General features: G+C 42.3%; 1 protein-coding gene across 3 annotated transcripts in view; it reads left to right on the top strand.

Annotated features, from left to right (window-relative positions):
* The window catches only part of NKAIN4 (sodium/potassium transporting ATPase interacting 4), a 354,886-nt gene that overhangs the window by 302,324 nt on the left and 33,645 nt on the right, over window positions 1-18,917 (top strand). The gene's annotated exons all lie outside the window — the stretch shown is intronic.

Here is an 18,917-nt window from a genome sequence, read left to right on the forward strand (position 1 = left end):
TCTCCTGGTGACTGGCCCGTTTCCTCTATTGGAAGTTGGTTCCAAGCTTCCACTCCTTTTTCTGTGCAACTATTAATTTCTAACTTAGTTTCTGAATTTCCCTCCTGTGAGTTTGAAGTTGTGCCCCGGATGTTCTTGATTTTCACTTAAGATTGAAAACGCTGCCTTCTAGAACCTTATTCATTCTTTTAATATATTTAAAGGGTTCAATCATGTCCCCACTGTCCTTTCTATCCTCCAGGGTGTATATATTCAACTCCTCAAATCTCTCCTGATTATGTTTTATCCCTCAGACCTTCCGCCATCTTGGTTGCCCGTCGTTGACTCGCTCGATCTTATCAATATATTTTTAAAAATGAGATCTTCACGTGGAATGAAGCTATGTTCACCAGTGTTCCTTGAACACTGTGCTTTAACGTAATAACATTCTTTGGTATTTAACAGGCCTTCCTGAATAACAGACATCCTTTCTCTCAACTAATTTGTTAAAACCAGGTTTCACTGTCTTTAATGTAGCAAGCTACTTCCATGGAAAGTGAAGATTTGAGTATATCTACACCTCTCTCTCTCCTCTTTTTCTTTCTTTCCTTCTTTCTTTCTTTCTCTCTCTCTCTCTCTTTCTTTCTCTCTCTCTCTCTTTCTCTCTCTCTCTCTTTCTTTCTCTCTCTTTCTCTCTCTCTCTTTCTTTCTTTCTCTCTCTCTCTTTCTTTCTCTTTTTCTCTTTCTTTCTTTCTTTCTTTCTTTCTTTCTTTCTTTCTTTCTTTCTTTCTTTCTTTCTTTCTTTCTTTCTTTCTTTCTTTCTTTCTTTCTTTCCCTGTCTCTCTTTCTCCCCTCTTTCCCCCTCTCTCCTCTTTCTCCCCCTCTTTCTCCACCCCACTCTGTCCCCCTCTCTCTTTCTCCCCCCTCTTTTTCTCTCCATCTTTTTCCCTCTCTCCTCTCTCTCTCTCTCTCAGAAAGAGTGTGGAGAGAAGGTGAGAATGAGTGTAGAGGTTCATGAATTTGAATCTTATATTTAGTAGACTCAGGCAAAACAAGGGAAGAAAAGCACGAATACGCTCACTAAATGTGCTATTTTATGGTGGCTGCACGCCCATCCTTTCTGGGATTGTTGCTTTTTTAAATCTGTTACAAGTGGAAGAACCATATGGCATGTCAAACCTTATTGCTTTTGATGCTCTCTTTGCCTGTTGTTCAGCAAAAACTGGAAAAAAAATTATTTGCTCCAGATATGCAACCTCAACGCATGGCCTTTTGCTCCCGAAAACCTCACCACATCCCTTGTTGTTAGAAAATCCTCTTTTACAAACAGAATAAGAAGGGGCGGTTAGAGATCTTCTAGTCCAACTCCCTACTCAGGCAAGAAACCCCATACAATTCAATTTCAGACAAATAGCTGTACAATCTCTTCTTAAAAACCTCCAGTGTTGGAGCACCCACAAATTCTAGGGGCAAGTTGCTCCACGGATTAATTGTTCTAATTCTCAGGAAATTCCTCCTTACTTCTAAGTTGCTTCTCTCCTTAATTAGTTTCTATCCATTGCTTCTTGTTCTGCCCTCAGATGCTTTGGAGAACAGCTTGACTCCAGTGGTGGGATTCAAATCTTTATACTAACGGTTCTGTAGGCATGGCTTGGTGGGCGTGGCAGGGGAAGGATACTGTAAAATCTCCAGTCAGAGGTGGCATTTGCCGGTTCTCCAAACTACTCAAAATTTCCACTACTGGTTCTCCAGAACTGGTCAGAACCTACTGAATACCACCTCTGCTTGGATCCCTCCACTTTATGAAGGCCCCTTAGATCTTGTGAGACTGCTTTCATGTCACCCAACAAGCAGAGACGGTGAAGACTTAAAACAGTTTCCAACTATTTGCTCCCTCTGTAAGGAAATTCCTGAGTTCCATAGATCCTTTTCCAGCTCAGATAAAATCCAGGTCTACAAAACCACAGTCTCTTGTCCCTGTCAATGAAACGGATCTAGGTTGTCACAGCCATCTTTCCGTTTTTTCAGCTTCCCGCATACTATGGGGAGCGAGGGAGGGAAGAAGCTTGGAATGTTAGACCCAATTAATAGCAACAGGAACCAAGGTCATCTCAACAGGTGCTGGCCAGAGACTGGAAGGAGTTGCCAGGGAGATGCAAGAATATCTAATTGGACCATATGACCTGTGATAACGAGGGAGGGGAATACTAAAGTATACTTTAAGTACACTAAAACAGTATACTAACAGAAATAGTTAGAGCTGGTTTTGCTTTCATGCTTCCTGAAATGATGTACTCAATAAAACACTTCTTTTAATAATCTGATCGTCATCTCGGACTGCTGACTCAGTTGGGTTCATCAAGTTGGAGCCTTCTATACAGAAGATGCTTTATAATTTATAATTAGAGTTGGAAGGGGACCTTGTAGGTCATCTAGCCCAACCCCCTGCCCAAGCAGGAGACCCTACACCATTTCTGACCAGATGGCAGTCCAGTCTCTTCTTGACAGTTTCAAGTGGAGAAGCTCCACAACTTCCGAAGGCAACTTCTGTTCCATGGGTTGATTGTTCTCACTGTCAGCAAATTCCTCCTTATTTCCAGGTTGAATCTCTCCTTGATCAGTTTGCATCCATTGTTCCTTATCTGTCTTCGGGTGCTTTAGAAAATAGCTTGACCCCCTTCCTCCTCTCTGTGGCAGCCCCTCAGATATTGGAAGACTGCTATCCTGTCTCCCCTGGTTCTAAGAAAAGCAGAACTTATTTAAAAGTGCCCCTCACTTAAGAAAAACACTCCCTCCCAGCCCAGTCTGCTTCTGGAAGCATTTCCTGTGGATAGATACATCAAGTTCTTTATGAGCAGTCTCTGCGATTGAAATATTTATGGGTAAGGAGAGGAGAGGCAACTGAGAAAGGGGGAGGCAATCCAATTAGACTAAACTTCTATGTTTTCTCCCCCAGGATATAATAATAGCAATGGCACTCTGCCTGAAAACAATGCTCTTTGATATTTCCACAGCCGCGCCCCATGCCTGCCTTCTGTTCTTGGAGAGGCAAGTAGCGGATTCAAAAATTGCCATCCGTACCACGCCATCTGTGTTTATCCAGCCCTTCCATTCTGAATTCTCTTATTTTTCACAATCACATCAAGTTAGTGACGTATAACAATCGGTTGTTTCTCGTTTGCTATAGAATTAGGGAAATTAAAAGGTTTACAGGGAGTTCTCAACTTACGACCATTCCTTTAGAAATGTTCGAAGTTACAACAGCACTGGAAAAAAGTGACTTACGATGGTATTTTTTCACACTTACGACTTTTCTAGCATCCCCATGGTCATGTGTTCGAAATTCAGATGCTTGGCAACTGAGTCATATTTATGACGGTTGCAGTGTTCCGGGGTCACGTGGTCCCCTTTTGTGACCTTCCAACAAGCTAAGTCAAGTGGGGGAAACCAGATTTGCTTAACAACCATGTTAGTGACTTAACTGCAGTGAATCGTTTAACAACTGTGGAAAGGAAAGTCATAAAATGGGGGAAAGCTCACTTTACAACTGCCTCACTCAGTAGTGGAAGATCTGGGCTTTCATGTGTTGGACACCACAGGCCATAGCATCGACTTCAATGGCACCAAAACCCTAGCCACTATAGAAAACCCCAGCTACAGAATTATGAGAGAAGCCATAGAGATTGAAAAAAGACCTTGAAAGCATGAATAGAAGAGATGATTCCACCAGACTGTCAATCATTTGGAAGCCTGCACTCACAGACAAAAGAAATCTCCACACCACAAGCCAGGCAAACACCTGAGCACAAACAGACCCCCACCACCGATACCTCCAGCTCAAACACACACCAACCAGGCACCCAGAGGAAACCTAGCTTCCTAATAAAAGATAGCCGTCCTTTTACCCGAAGCCAAGCCACACTAAAAGCCTCCAACACAGGAAACACAATGTTGCCAGCCAATCAAAAAATGCCACAAAACAGACAGAAGATATTAGAAACACCAATCAAGCAGAACACAGCAAACTCCAAGACCAATAAACACAGACCAAGATTCCCAACCAATCAGGATGAAGAAAAAACCATTCTAACACAGCAGTAGGCTAGCCCCAAATCTAAAACTGAAACGACTGTGAAAGTCTGACTCACAGACGAGCACAATACACAAGCCTGATGATGGCAGATGAGATTCTGCCGAAACGTCGCTACAAATTTAAAAGCACAACTATAATGACGTGGGAAAATACCCGAACAAAGCTGAATACCATACATATAGATACCCGCAAAAACTTAAGAAAACATATATATATATATACATATATACATTTTACAGCATATATTGAGCAATGGTTAAAAAAAATTTCTTTATCTTTATCATTGACGTGATCTGCCTTGCTACAATAACTTCTTCGTTCTTTTAATGTTTTAATTTCTCTATATAGTTTGTGATTAAATGCACCTCTTCTGCCATTTCCATAACTTATCCAAATATCAAATATTAACTTTTCTTTAACCACTCATACCAAATGTTCCATATTTCGTAATAGTCACTATCTTCTTTATTTTTTAACAGTTTGGTTAGGCTGTCTATCTCAGCCCATTCATGTATTTTTTTAATTACCATATCCTCTGAAGGAATGGAAGACAGTTTCCAGTTTTGTGTGTAAGTTATTCTGGCCGCAGTTATGATATGCAAAATTAAATATTGATAATTTTTCTCCATGTTTGAATCTATCATACTTAGCAGAAAGATTTTGGGTTCAAGTTTTAAATTTTGTTTTGTTATATTTAAAATCCAATTTCTAATATTTCTCCAAAATTTCTGAGCACATGGGCAAGTCCACCACATGTGAAAATATGTTCCTTGTGTGTAGTTACATTTCCAACAATTGGGAGGTAGGTTGGGGAACATCTTAGCCAGTCTCGCAGGAGGTAGGTGCCAACGATGAACCATTTTATATAAGTTTTCTTTATATGAGACTGACATAGTTAATTTGTAATTTGTTTGCCAAATGTGTTCCCACTTATCTAATTCAATACTATGACCCACATTTTTAGCCCAAATTATCATTGATTCTGTAACTGTTTCTTCTTTTAATTTGTAGTCCAAAAGATATTTATATGTTTTACTAATTATTTTCTTTTCCTCTCCTAGCCATATTTAATCTAATTCTTGTGAAATCATATTAAAGCCAAATTTTCTCTATCTTTTTAATAATGGGTTTGTATTTGTGCAAAGGGCCACCATGCTATCTCCTTTCCTCGAATTTGTATTTGGTTCCTATTTTTAAGCTCTCCGGTGTCATATAATAAATCTTTATACCTAACAATATTTTCATAATCCAATACATTTGGATGTGTAGCTGCTTCCAATGTAGATAGCACATTGGAACCTTTGGGTAGTGGTTGTACATCCTCATTGCTGTTCCCTGTTCTCTTCTTCTCTTCCCATCCATATTTCCCAGAATCAGAGAATCTTCTCCTTGCTCTTGACATGATGTGTCCAATACAGGACACTTAGATCCTGGTTATTAGTGCCCTGGATAGATTTGTTGAGTGATCTATTGGTTTGTTATCTTGACTTTGTACAGGATTCTCAGGTGTCTTCTTCCATTCCAGAGTTTCAAGATCATTAACCTTCTTCCTAGCCTGCTTCTTGAAAGTCCAACTTTTGCTTTCCCGAGAAATACCATAGCTTGCACAGACCTGATTTTTGTAGGTATATAGATGCATCATGGCATTTGAGTATCTCTCTTCCAAGGTGTTTAATTGTCACTCTACGGAGTTGCCCACATGGATGAATCCATATATAAATTGGGTGGCCGGACTTAAGGCAGGCCTCTGATTGTGTTGGTGGCTTTCCAAACCTTACTTCCACCAGCAGCTATATGCTGTAGGCATTGTTTGCCTGTAAATATCAATATCTAGGAGTAGTTGAGACATTTGGCAGATTGCAAGAAATATACAGCTCCTTTATGTACAAACCATATGTGAACTCAGGAATAATCTCTTCCTCTTGTTACCTCCTTCCCCTCCCCCTATCTCCTATCTCCTCCTCCTTCTTCTCCTCTTCCTCCTCCTTCTCTTGCTTCCTCCTCCCCCTTCCCCTCTCTCCTACTTCTTCCTCCTCCTCCCCCTCCCTCCTTTTCTGTAAGAATAGACATACAGAAAGGTCTCAATTAGTGCACTTAATGAATCCCATTAAATGATTGCATGATTTGAATTCACACTATTCAAAGTTACATTTCCATGGAAAAATTGGCAATTGAGTCCAGCTTGACAGAAATAGGCAATGAAAAATTTAAAACATAAGTTCATATACATATACACGCTCAAACACATATATATTGTATATAAATTATTGAAACATGACAGTAAAATATACATTTCTGGTGAATGAAGTCATATAACAATTATAGACATCCAAATTAAAACAAAAAAGAAATTCTCCCATAAATTCAGGCATCCAACATCTTGTTCTCTTTTAGCATTGTTATGTCGATTCCGTGACATTTAATTTTATCAAATGTTTGCTCCAAGTTGATTCTTTTTTTAAAAAAAAAAAACTTGCACTTTTGTCCTCCAATGGCATCTTCCTTTGCTCTCTTTTGCACGCATGAAGACACGCAGCGTGTAAAACCTCAGCCACAAGAGCTCAAGCGCTCACCTCAATTTCACACATGCTAGCTTTGCATTCACTGACCTTTGGGTTGCGTTAATTGCCACCTGGTATCCATTTGCAATTTGCACTAAATTGAACATTGCGTTATTCAAGCTCTCACCGATTGCAACTTACTGTTATGTCCATTCCACATAGAATCCACGTTCTGGGTAGAGAGGACCATTGGTTTGAAAGAGGAGTAAAAAGAGGCCATCGGTGTTAACGTTGAACAAACCTCTCTCAACTGAGTGGGAGAGATAACGACACCACCTACCTTTTGTCTACAACACAATCCTTTCAGCAGTTTCAAGAAGTTTTCCACAACCCATTTCCACTCTGATTCAGGTGACCCTGAGGCAGAGGTGGTATTCAGCAGGTTCTGACCAGTTCTGGAGAACCAATAGAGGAAATTTTGAGTAGTTCAGAGAACCGGCAAATCCCACCTCTGACTGGCCCTGCCCCCATCTATTCTCCGCCTCTTGAGTCCCAGCTGATTGGCTGGGTCTTCTTTGGTTGCCCTGCACAGGAGAACGGAGCTGGAAAGCAGGTTAGTGGGGTGGGGAGGGAATGGGGATTTTACATTATCCTTCCCCTGCCATGAGCACCAAGTCACGTCCACTAAGCCACGCCCACAGAATTGGTATTAAAAAATTTTTGAATCCCACCACTGCCCTGAGGGCACAATTAAAAGCCAAGTGGCCTCAAGAGCTCCCAGGGAGAGTACTAACGACCAGATTACTGCAATGATTCTTCCATACTACCCCTATCTTCCTGTCAGAACTAATCCAGGGGTGGGTTGCTATGGGTTCGCCCGGGTTCAGATGGACCCATAGCTAACCTTATGGCTGGTTTGGTGAACTGCTGAATCCCAACACCCTGGAATTTCTGAAGTCTGGGAATGATTCTTCCTTTGGCGACCTTCTGACCAGCACAGCCAATGGGGGATGGGGCAGCCACATTCACTTAACAACCGGGTGACTCACTTAACAGTTCTAGCGATTTCACTTCGCAACGGTGGCAAGGAAGGTCGTTAAGCGGGTGCAAAAGCCACTGAACAAATGTCTCGCTTTAACAACAGAAATCTCAGGCTCAATCACGGTCGTAAGTCGAGGACTGCCTGTATTTGCAGGGGTAGGAATTCCCTGTCAAAGGTGACTCTCCGATTTCACATTTCCCAAGTCAGTCTCAGCAGCTGCTCGGGGTTGACTCGACGCATCTGTTGCTTCCCAGCTCAGCTGCAGAGCAGAGACTCATGGAAACCTGACACGGAAAAATTTGACACTGGGTCTAATGACAGCATATCTGCTGGGTCTAATGGCCCTTTCAGACACGCGGGGGGGGGGATTGTAATGGGAAGATCTTGTGCTCCTTCCTGCAGGTTCTGAGCCTGTTTTTTTCTTTCCAACTTTTTCTGATTTATTATAATGCTCTTCCCCCAATCACAGAACAGTTTTTCCCCGAACGCCATCACTCTGCTAAACAAATAATTCTCTCAACACTGTCCAACTGTTTACAAAGTCTGCACTACTATTACTATTAATCTTCTCATCACTCCTTATTGCCCCTCCTCTCCCACTTGTGACTGTATGACTGCAACTTTGTTGCTTGTATCCTTACGATTTATATTGACTGTTTCCTAGTATGATTTGATTGCTTATTGTACCCTATGACTATTTTAAGTGTTCTACTTGATGATTCTTGACTCTTGATGAATTTCTCTTTTCTTTTATGTACACTGAGAGCATTTGCACCAAGAGAAATTCCTTGTGTGCCCGATCACACTTGGCCAATAAAGAATTCTCTTCTCTTCTCTTCTCTTCTCTTCTCTTCTCTTCTCTTCTCTTCTCTTCCTTCTCTTCTCTTCTCTTCTCTTCTCTTCTCTTTTCTTCTCTTCTATTCTATTCTATTGTACTCTACTCTACTCTATTGCATTGCACTGCATTGCACTGCATTGCATTGCATTGCATATTATTATTCTATTCTATTCTATTCTATTCTATTCTATTCTATTCTATTCTATTCTATTCTATTCTATTCTACTCTACTCTACTCTACACTCTATTCTATTCTACTCTACTCTACTCTACTCTACTCTACACTCTACTCTACTCTACTCTACTCTACTCTACTCTACTCTACTCTACTCTACTCTACTCTATTGTATTCTATTCTATCATGAAATGCCTGGATGCTTTGTGGACAGCAAAGATGGGACATTGCTGTCCTCCCTCACAGCCCTGTCTGTTCCCTCTTACCAAGCAGTTTGGTCTACTGGTTAAGGCACCAGGCTAGAAACTAGGAGACTGTGAGTTCTAGCCCCACCTTAGGGATGAAAGTTGGCTGGGTGAACAAAACAGAACAACAGAGTTGGAAGGGACTTTGGAGGTCTTCTAGTCCAACCGCTGCTCAAGCAGGAGACCTTATACAAAGTGGTTGTCCAATCTCTTCTTAAAAACTTCCAGTGTTGGAGCATTCACAGCTTCTGGAGGCAAGCTGTTTCACTGATTAATTGTTGTAACTGTCAGGAAATTTCTCCTTAATTCTAGGTTGGTTCTCTCCTTGATTAGTTTCTACCCCTGCCCTCAGGTGCTTTGGAGCATAGGTTGACCCCTTCTTCCTTGTGGCAGCCCCTCAAATATTGGAAGACTGCTATCATGGTCTCCCCTAGTCCTTCTTTCATTAAACTAGACATACCCAATTCTGGCAGCCTTCATATGTTTAGTCTCCAGTCCTCTAATCATTTTTATTGCTCTTCTCTGCACTCTTTCCAGATTCTCAACATCGTTTTTTATATTGTGGCAACCAAAACTGGATGCAATATTCCAAGCGTGGCCTTACCAAGGCATTATAAAATGATATTAACACTTCATGTTATCTTGATTCTAAGCCTCTGTTAATGCAGCTTAGGACTGGGTTGTTCTTTGTGCTGGCTGACTTGGGACCCATCCCCAGGAGCCTACCAACTGAATATAGATCTTTAAAATCCTCTGTATCAAAGTATGTATTTGAACCCAATTTTTAAACTTTTTTTTTTAACCTATCCACCAAGAAATGGTGTCATTATTAAGGGAAGTCTTCGTTATTCCCATTCGTCTCTGACTCAACATATGACAGATTGAAACTTTGCAGAAATATGATTCGTGTTGATTTGCAGCTGATGACACCATAAAAACTGGAACAAGATCTCTTGGCATATGTTGCCTTCTCACCCTTAATCTTTGCCCTCTAGCAAATACATTTTCAAAGGTACAAAAAGGTTACCAATTGCCCATCTGGCTACCACAATTCCCTCTTCACCAATTGTTCCTGAGACTTTCCCAGCACTTCTGAAAATCTTCTCACCAGCTTTTCTCTGAACATTTTGGGGGTTTTTACATTCACGAGGAATTAAAAGCAGCAAGCAATGCACTCACCAAACTGGTTACGTCGGTAGAATCCGGCCCGCGGGCCTTGAGTTTGACACCCCTGCCCTAGGGGTACTTATGACCTGGTTCCGAAGTTCTGAAGACCACTTCCCCCTCTGGTCCCATGACCACATGTCAGGGGCTCAGCAACCAGCCCATATTTTATTTCATTTTATGTATTTATTTTATTTGTCAAAAGCTTACACTATAACAGAAACAAGAATAAACATAAGTTTAAATACAAGAAATAGGAACTAATAATTGGGGACAATAGGACAGGGAAGATAGGCACGATTGTGTGCTTATGCACTCCACTTACAGACCTCTTAGGAACTGGGTGAGGTCAATAGTGGATAGTTTGAGGTTAAAGTTTGTGGGGTTAGAGGATGTAACAACAGAGTCAGGTAGTGAGTTCCAGACATTAACCACTCTGTTGCTGAAGTTGTACTTCCTGCAACTGAGTTTAGAGTGGTTTACATTAAGTTTATATCTGTTGTGTGCTCTTGTATTGTTGTTGTTAAAGCTGCAATATTCATTAACTGGTAAGATATTGTAACATATGATTTTGTGTACTGTGCTTAAGTCTAATCTTATTTATTTATTTATTATTATTATCTTATTTATTTATTATTTGTGGCCATTGGCAATATAGGTTGTCCTCGACTTACAACAGTTACATTTAGTGACCATTCGAAGTTACAATAGCACTGAAAAAAGTGACTTGTGACTCATTTTTCACACTTATGACTGTTGCAGCGTCCCCATGGTCATGTGATTTACATTCAGATGCTTAACAACTGACTCAGATTTATGACTGTTACAGTGTCCTGGAGTTGTGTGGTCAACTTTTGCAACCCTCTGACAAGCAAAGTCAGTGGGGAAGCCAGATTCACTTAACAACCAGGTTACTAACTGAACAACTGCCATGATTCACTTAACAACTGGAGCAAGAAAGGGAAAATGAAGCAAAGCTCACTTAACCACCGGCTTGCTTAGTGACAGAAATTTTGAGCTCAACTGTAGTCGTAAGTCAAGGACTATCAGTACATAAAACTCTCCGCTTGATCAAAGACCCACATACCAATAATCCACAACTTACCATCAGAATTGCGACTGGAACTTCCGTCACGATGGAACTAGACTGCAAATACAGGTAGTCCTCACCTTACGACCGCAATGGAGCCCAAAATAAACGTTGCGAAGCGAGACATGTGTTAAGTGAGTTTTGCCCCCTTTTATCTTGCCACGTCGGTTGAATGAATTGTTAAATTAGTAACCCGGCCATTAAGTGAATCCAGTTTCCTCCTTGACTTTGCCCATCAGAAGGTCACAAAAGGGGATTCCCTTGAGACACTGCAACCGTCATAAATGTGAGTCAGCAGTCAAGCAGCCGAATGTAAATCATGTAACCATGGGGTTGCTGCAATGGTCACAAGGGTGAACAATGATCATAAGCAGGGATGGGCTTCAAACATTTCAGCAATGGGTTCTCTGCCTGGTTGCTGGGTGGGTGTGGCCATGGTGGGTGTAGCCTACGGGAACTTCCGGGAGGCCCGTTTTTCACCTTCCCCAGGCTCTGGAGGCTTTCCTTGAGCCTTTGGGAGTGCGAAAACGGCTTCCCCCAGGCTCCCGAGGCCTTCCAGAGGCCAGAAATGAGCCTATTTTCACACTTCTGGAACTTCCAGGAGGACCATTTCCTCGAGCCTCTGGGAATGTGAAAATGGCCTCCCCCGGGCTCCCGAGGCCCTCCGGAGGCCAGAAATGGGCCCATGTTTGAACTTTTGGAACTTCTGGGCGGCCCATTGTTGTCCTTCCCCAGGCTCTGGAGGCTTTCCTTGAGCCTCTGGGAGTGCGAAAACGGCCTCCCCCAGGCTCCCGAGGCCCCCAAAAAGTCTTCCAGAGGCCGGAAACAGGCCCGTTTCCAGCCTTCCGGAGCCTCTGGGAGGCCCGTTTTTCCCCCTCCCTGAGCCTTTGCAAAGGCCCTGCATTTACCTGACATCCAAAATGAGCTGCGTGGAGACTCCTGGGAGAGGAGGGGTGGGGCGGGAGAGGTGGGGTAGGTGGGTGGGGCGGGGCCATCCAGGAGTGGGGTTTGGTGGTTCGCCAAACCAGCCACAACATTAGCAACGGGTTCACCCGAACCCAGAGAAACCCATGGCAGTTCCACCCCTGATCATAAGTCACTATTTTCAGTGCTATTGTAACTTTGAATGGTCAGTAAGCAAGCTGTTGTAAGCCAAGGACTACCTGTATGCTTTTCTCTCGGGAATCAAACTTTCCTTTCTTTTTCCTAGGCTACCCGGGGCAATGAAATTAAAAAGCTAAAGAAAGGCCGTCTTGCATGACATCAAAGATTCCTTTAATATAGCAATATGGAGCTTGGAGCCCCAGGGAAATCTTGGAGGAGCTCCCTCCAGGCAAGGACGGAGATGTAATCATAATTGTTGATAGAGGAAATTAAATCCACCCGGAGTAATCACGTTCGCTGTATTTACTTTCATTCAATTCAATTTGATGACTTTGAAATTCAATCAGACCACGTTTCCATTTTGCCTTCCTGCTCCTCGTGTTGCTATTCTCATGCATCCATTTTATTTAGTTTTTATTTTGCCCTTCCAAGAACTAAGATGCTCTCATCTTCAAGAAGAGATTGGACTGCCATTGGTCAGAAATGGCATAGGCTCTCCTGCTTGGGTGGGGTGGGGTGAGGGGGTGGACTAGATGACCTATCAGGTCCCTTCCAACTCTGATTATCTGTTATCTCTCAAGGGTCAGGCAGGATCAGCTGCAATACAGGCTGTCTTCAACTTTATGACCGCAACTGAGCCCAGCATTTCTGGTGGCTAAGTGAAACAGTTTGTTGAGTGAGTTTTGCCCCACTTTAAGACCTTTCTTGCCACAGTTGTTAAGTGAATCGCCGTAGTTGTGAAGTTAGGAACACCGTTGTTAAATGAATCTGGCCTTCCCCGTTGACTTTGCTTGTCGGAAGGTCGCAAAAGGGGATCATGTAACTCCGGGACATTGCAACCGTCATAAATATGAACTAGTTGCCAAGCGTCCGAATTTGGATCATGTGGCCCTAGGGGGCGTGCTACAATAGTTGTAAATGTGAAAAAATGGTCATAAATCCACTTTTTTTTACTGTCTTAACTTGGAAGAGTCACTAAATGAATGGTAGTAAGTCGAGAACAACCTATATATGTTTTAAGCGTCATCTGCTCTAAAAAAAAAAAAATCTCTTTTATATCTTCCTGTAATGACAGCATGCAAAGAATTCTGTCCGGTCAGCTAAATTTCTTCCAGTATTCTACGCTCGTGTTAGCCAGCCAAATTCCTGGGAAACCCACATTCATGGCATGAAAACAAGATGTTTTCATTTCCTCCCCTTTTCCCAGAAGCTGCTCTTCCGAAGTCTTAGCAAAGATCTTCCATAATTCCATGACCTAAACTATTTTTATTCCCTACCATATAAGGGCTTGCTGTGCAAATAGGCAAAAGACATTCTCTGGTTGAATGGGTGGATTCATTGCGTTGGGATGCTGCCAAGAACTCTCCGTATTTACAGCGAGAATGCAAAAGGAATGAAAACCTAGAAAGTCGCTGGGGAAAAAAGGAGGAGAAAAAAAAAGAGAGAAAGAGAAAGCCGCCACCCAAACAAGATGATAGTTAACATTCTAAGCAATCATTATCCTTGGACGGAGGGTACCATAATAGATTAACTCAAATAACTATCGATGATAATAATGCCTTGAACATTCTCGCCTCTAAAGCTAAGAAAGTTTGTTGCTCTGAATGGAACATTTAATAGTTACACAAACATACACAGAGAGAGGGAGAGAGAGAGACAGAGACAGAGACAGAGACAGAGAGAGAGTTAGTTTTCCTCCGTACTGCTCCAAACCTCAGAAGTGGCTATGGGAAAATAGTATAAGGAGGCCCACAGTGGAAGGAAGGGTCAAAAAAATTCAAAATGGCAGCCCCAACCACACAAAACCCTAACCTTTTCAACACATGTAAGAAAGGGGCATGCCTTATACCACTTTATAATGCCTTGGTAAGGCCACACTTGGAATATTGCATCTAAAAAGATGTTGAGACTCTGGAAAGAATGCAGAGAAGAACAACAGATTAGACGACTGGAGGCTAAAACATATGAAGAACAGTGGCTGGAATTGGGTATGTCTAGTTTCATGAACAGAAGGACTGGGGTGACAGGATAGACGCGTTGCAATATTTGAGGGGCTGCCACAAAGAAGCGGCGGGGGGGGCGGGAAGGAGGGGTCAAGCTATTATCCAAAGCACCTGAAGGAAAGAGCTTCTCCAATCTACCCATCGCTTCCTTTCTCCTTTTTTTCTTCTTTAAGCTCTCCAGCTGCTGGTTAAAATATTTAAACACAAGAACAGAGAGCTTTTAATGTGGGTCAAAATTCAACTCAGAATGCTATTTGATATATATCAGTCAGGACAGCCTGTTTGGAAAACTGAAGAACAAGAAATGCATGCAAAAGGAGGTAAATTGATTGTACTTTCACACACACACACACACCCTTTGCAAGAAACTAATTTGAAAAGAAGTATCTCTACAGAGAAAGAAAGAAAGAAAGAAAGAAAGAAAGAAAGAAAGAAAGAAAGAAAGAAAGAAAGAAAGAAAGAAAGAAAGAAAGAAAGAAAGAAAGAAGAGGAGGAGGAAGGAAAGAAGGAAGGAAGGAAGGAAGGAAGGAAGGAAGGAAGGAAGGAAGGAATATCATACACAGAAGGACCTGATTTGTAGTAAGCGATTAAGGATTGTGTATAATTCAGAATCTGAGTTTACAAGATGGGATGCTTTTTGTCTTTGAAAACATCCATTTTGCATTTCCAGAGAATTTCCCGGAGGAACGTCTCCATTGGTCTGGACAGTCTGGGGTTGATTCCTATACTCCTAAGGAATTAGACTTCCTGCTTTGCATGTGTGGATTTTCTTCCCCAAAGCAATGGGTTTCTCTCCCAAAGGAACAGCTGGTGCCTTCTAAGAAATCCCTCTTGGACACAAATAAAACAAAAAGTAAATGTAAAAGCCAGTTTGGTCTAGTAGTTAAGGCATCAGGCCCAAAACCAGGAGAGTGTGAGTTCTAATCCCACCTTAGCAGTGGTGGGATTCAAAAATTCTTACTACCTGTTTTGTGGGCCTGGTGAGGCTTGGTGGGTGTGGCTTGGTGGTGGATGTGGCAGGGGAAGGTTACTGCAAAATCCCCATTCCCTCCCCATTAACCTGCTTTCCAGCTCCATTCTCCTGTGCAGGGCAACAAAAGGAGACCCAGCCAATCAGTTGGGACTCAGGAGGCAGAGAATAGAGGGGGTCGGGGGTCAGTCAGAGGTGGTATTTGCTAGTTCTTCGGAACTACTCAAAATTTCTGCTACTGGTTCTCCAGAACTGGTTACAACCTGCTGAATACCACCTCTGCACCTTAGGCACTAAAGTGCTGGACAATTTTGGGCCAATCAAAGGCTGTGACTTCTAGTCCCACCTTAGACATGAAAACTGGCTGGGTGACTTTGGGCCAATCACCAAATGATGGTGAGTTCTAGTCTTGCCTTAGGCATGAAACCTGGCCTGATGACTTTGGGCTAATCACTCTCTCTGAACCCAATCACTTTACAAGCTTCTTCTTGTGGGTATAATCTTGTGGGCTTGTAAAGCTTGTAAAGTGACTTCAACAAGGCATTTGACAAAATAGACCACAAACTAGGAGATTTGAATCTAGATGGCTCTTATGTCCCGTTATTATGTCAGGTCTTGGACTATTCACTGCACAACAGCTGATGTCCCAAATGAATGTCAAGTTTGACCAGTCTGTTAGATCTTCCTTCCAGTCTTCTTCACGCAAAGAATCAGAATAGAGCTGGAAGGGACCTTGGAGTCATCTAGTCCAGCCCCTGCTCAAACAGGAATCCCTATACCATTTCAGACAAGTGACTGTCCAGTCTCTTCTTAAAAACCTCCAATGGTGAAGCACGCCAAATGTCTGAAGGCAAGTTGTTCCACTGGTTAATTGTTGTCCCAATCAGGAAATTTCTCCTTATTTCTAAGTTGGTTCTCTCCTTAATTAGTTTCCATCCATTGTTTCTTGTCCTGCCTTCCGGTGCTTTGGAAAATAAATTGACCCTCTCCTTTTTGTGGCAGCCTCTCAAATATTGGAAGACGGCTATCATGTCCCCACCTAGTCCTTCATTTCCCTAGACTAGCAAAACCCAGTTCCTGCAACCGTTCTTCATAGATTTCAGTCTCCAGGCCTTTAATCGTTTTCGTTGCTCTTCTTTGCATTGTTTTCAAAAGTCTCAACATCTCTTTTTGTAATGTGGCGACCAAAACTGGATGCAGGATTCCAGGTGTGGCCTTATTAAGGCTTCATAGGAAGAAGGCCATGGATTCACCCCATTGGATACGGCCAACTTAATTTGGATTCTTCCCTCTTTTAAAAAGCCATTTTACTGACATAGACTTTCTAAGCCAGGTTTCCCACTCCCCGCTTTTGAAATATATATATTACTCTGAGAAGCACAGAGCCGGAGACAGAAGCCTGAAGATGATGAATGAGACTTCATCGAAACGTTGCCTAGATACTTTGAATCTTACGCGGAAAACCCGAACAACCAAAGATCTACATATATATATATATATATATATATATATATATATATATATATATATATATATATATATATATATATATATATATATATTTCATCCCTTTTGGCTTTATGTGATTCATATTTCATGGGAAAGGCAAGGCAAATTTGGCTTTCAGGAGTTCAGGAGATCCCTAAGGTGTTGGGTTTAATTATTGCTGAGCCCAGATCCTGTGGAAAAGTAGGGTGTGTGCAGATGATGTGCTTCCCCTGAATCCCTCGGCTCTGAAATCTTCTCTTTTCCAGATGAGTGGAGAGGCTGATGTCACCCTCTTTGCAAAGTGAACAACTGCATTAACAGCATCCGGGTGACTATACAGAACATCATTCTTGGTGAAAATTGGGGTAGGCGTAACAGGAGTGAACGTTTTTGAGGGCTGAACCTGGAGCTGAGTTTTTGCTAGCACAAGGCTAACCCTCTGGAACATCGTAACTGATATGGAATCGAGAATATCAGAGACGGAAGGGACCTTTGAGGTCTTCTAGTCCAACCCCCAGCTCAAGCAGGAAACCATATACCATTTCAGACGAATGGTTGTCCAATCTCTTCTTTAAAAATCTCCAGGGATGGAGCATTCACAACTTCTGAAGTTCAACTGGTTAATTGTTCTCACTGTCAGGAAATTCCTCGTTAATTCTAGGTTGCTTCTCTCCTTGAGTCTGAATCTGAGGAGGAAGACGAACAGTTGACAGGGAGTAGGAGTGTGGCTCTGTTGGCTATGGAGGCAACTGGGGAAGGGCAAAGTCTGGCTGGCCAGAGCAGGGGAGAGATACAAGAAGGGAGAGGGAGTTCAGAGGAAAGCCCAGGCCCACCCCCTCTTCATCCTAGGGCACAAAGGGAGGAATGGAGAAGAGAGCAACGTGGGTTGGGTGGCTTATGGGGGAGGAAAAGGCCCTGATTCCCTTCATTAGCCACAGCTGGGAACACAGTTTATAAGAAAGGCAGGCTGTGTGTGGCATGCTGCTGGGAGCAAACGTGACTTTACCTTGTGCTATTGTTGCCTACCTGTGTTTCTGAAGTCTTCCCAATTGTGTGAGTTTTGCAGTGCCTTCAAGTCTGAAATTCTTGCTCCTGCCCTGCCAAACTAATTACTTCAGTTTGGCTTGATTGAACTAAGTTACAGTTTGTGTTGACCATGTTTTGGACTTAATTTTCTGCAGCCAAAGGCTGTTCCTGGGGGAGTTTTTCTCCATCCAGAAGGCAACCTGGACATTTGGGGGCAAAGTTGGAGATAATAAAGGGACTCTTATTGATTATCTGACTGTGTTGCCTTTGTGCCATGCCCCGGGTCATCACATATTGCTTTTTGTTCTGCCTTCTGGTGTTTTGGAGAATAGGTTGAACCCATCCTCTCTGTGATATCCCCCCCCACACAAATACTGGAAGACAGCTATCATGTCACCCCTAATCCTTCTCTTTATTAGACTAGACATACCTAGTTCCCTCAATTGTTCATTGTATGCCTTAGTCCTCAGTCCATTTATCATCTTTGTTGCTCTTCTCTGCATCTTTCTAGAGTCTCAACATTTTTATTTTTATTTTTTTTGCATTGTGCTGACCTTGTGGGTGCATCCCAAATAATCGTCAGAAGCATTCAGGAAAAAAAATTGTGGAGGCAGCTTCTGACCTACAATGAAAATCCAGAGAAATTCAGATGATCGCTTAAAAAAAAAAAACAATGACAGAGGCAACGATAGGCTGGTCACCAATTTCACTGTGGTGGGAAGCAGTCTGGATTCCCAAGAGGGAGGGGCTGAATTCCAGAGAGCAGAGAGGCAATGAAGCATGGAAAGTTTGGAGGAAAGTAGGTTAAGAAGGCTCCTCCTAAGCAATTCATCATCATCATGTTGTCATTGTGATCATTTTAGCCACTGTCTATCCACTGCAGGATGTAGGTCTCTTCTGCCTGTTTCCAACCAATAAGATCCTGAGCTTTCTTTTGTCAATTAGGCTCACCATACTTGCTCATGTTGTCGATCTATCTTTTTTTTTTTAGGTCTCTTTCTTAGCGATTGCTGGTGGACAAGGAATCCTTGACATACAACCGTTCATTTAGTGTCCGTTCAAAGTTACAACATCACTAAAAAAAAAAAGCGACGTATAACTGTTTTTCACACTCGTGACTGTTGCAGGATCCCCCTGGCCACTGGATCAGAATTCAGATGCTTGGCAATTGGTTTACATTTATGACAGTTGCAGTGATC

The sequence above is a fragment of the Pseudonaja textilis genome, chromosome 3, assembly GCF_049901715.1.
Source record: "Pseudonaja textilis isolate UNSWEBS1 chromosome 3, rPseTex1.2, whole genome shotgun sequence".
Taxonomy (NCBI): domain Eukaryota; kingdom Metazoa; phylum Chordata; class Lepidosauria; order Squamata; family Elapidae; genus Pseudonaja; species Pseudonaja textilis.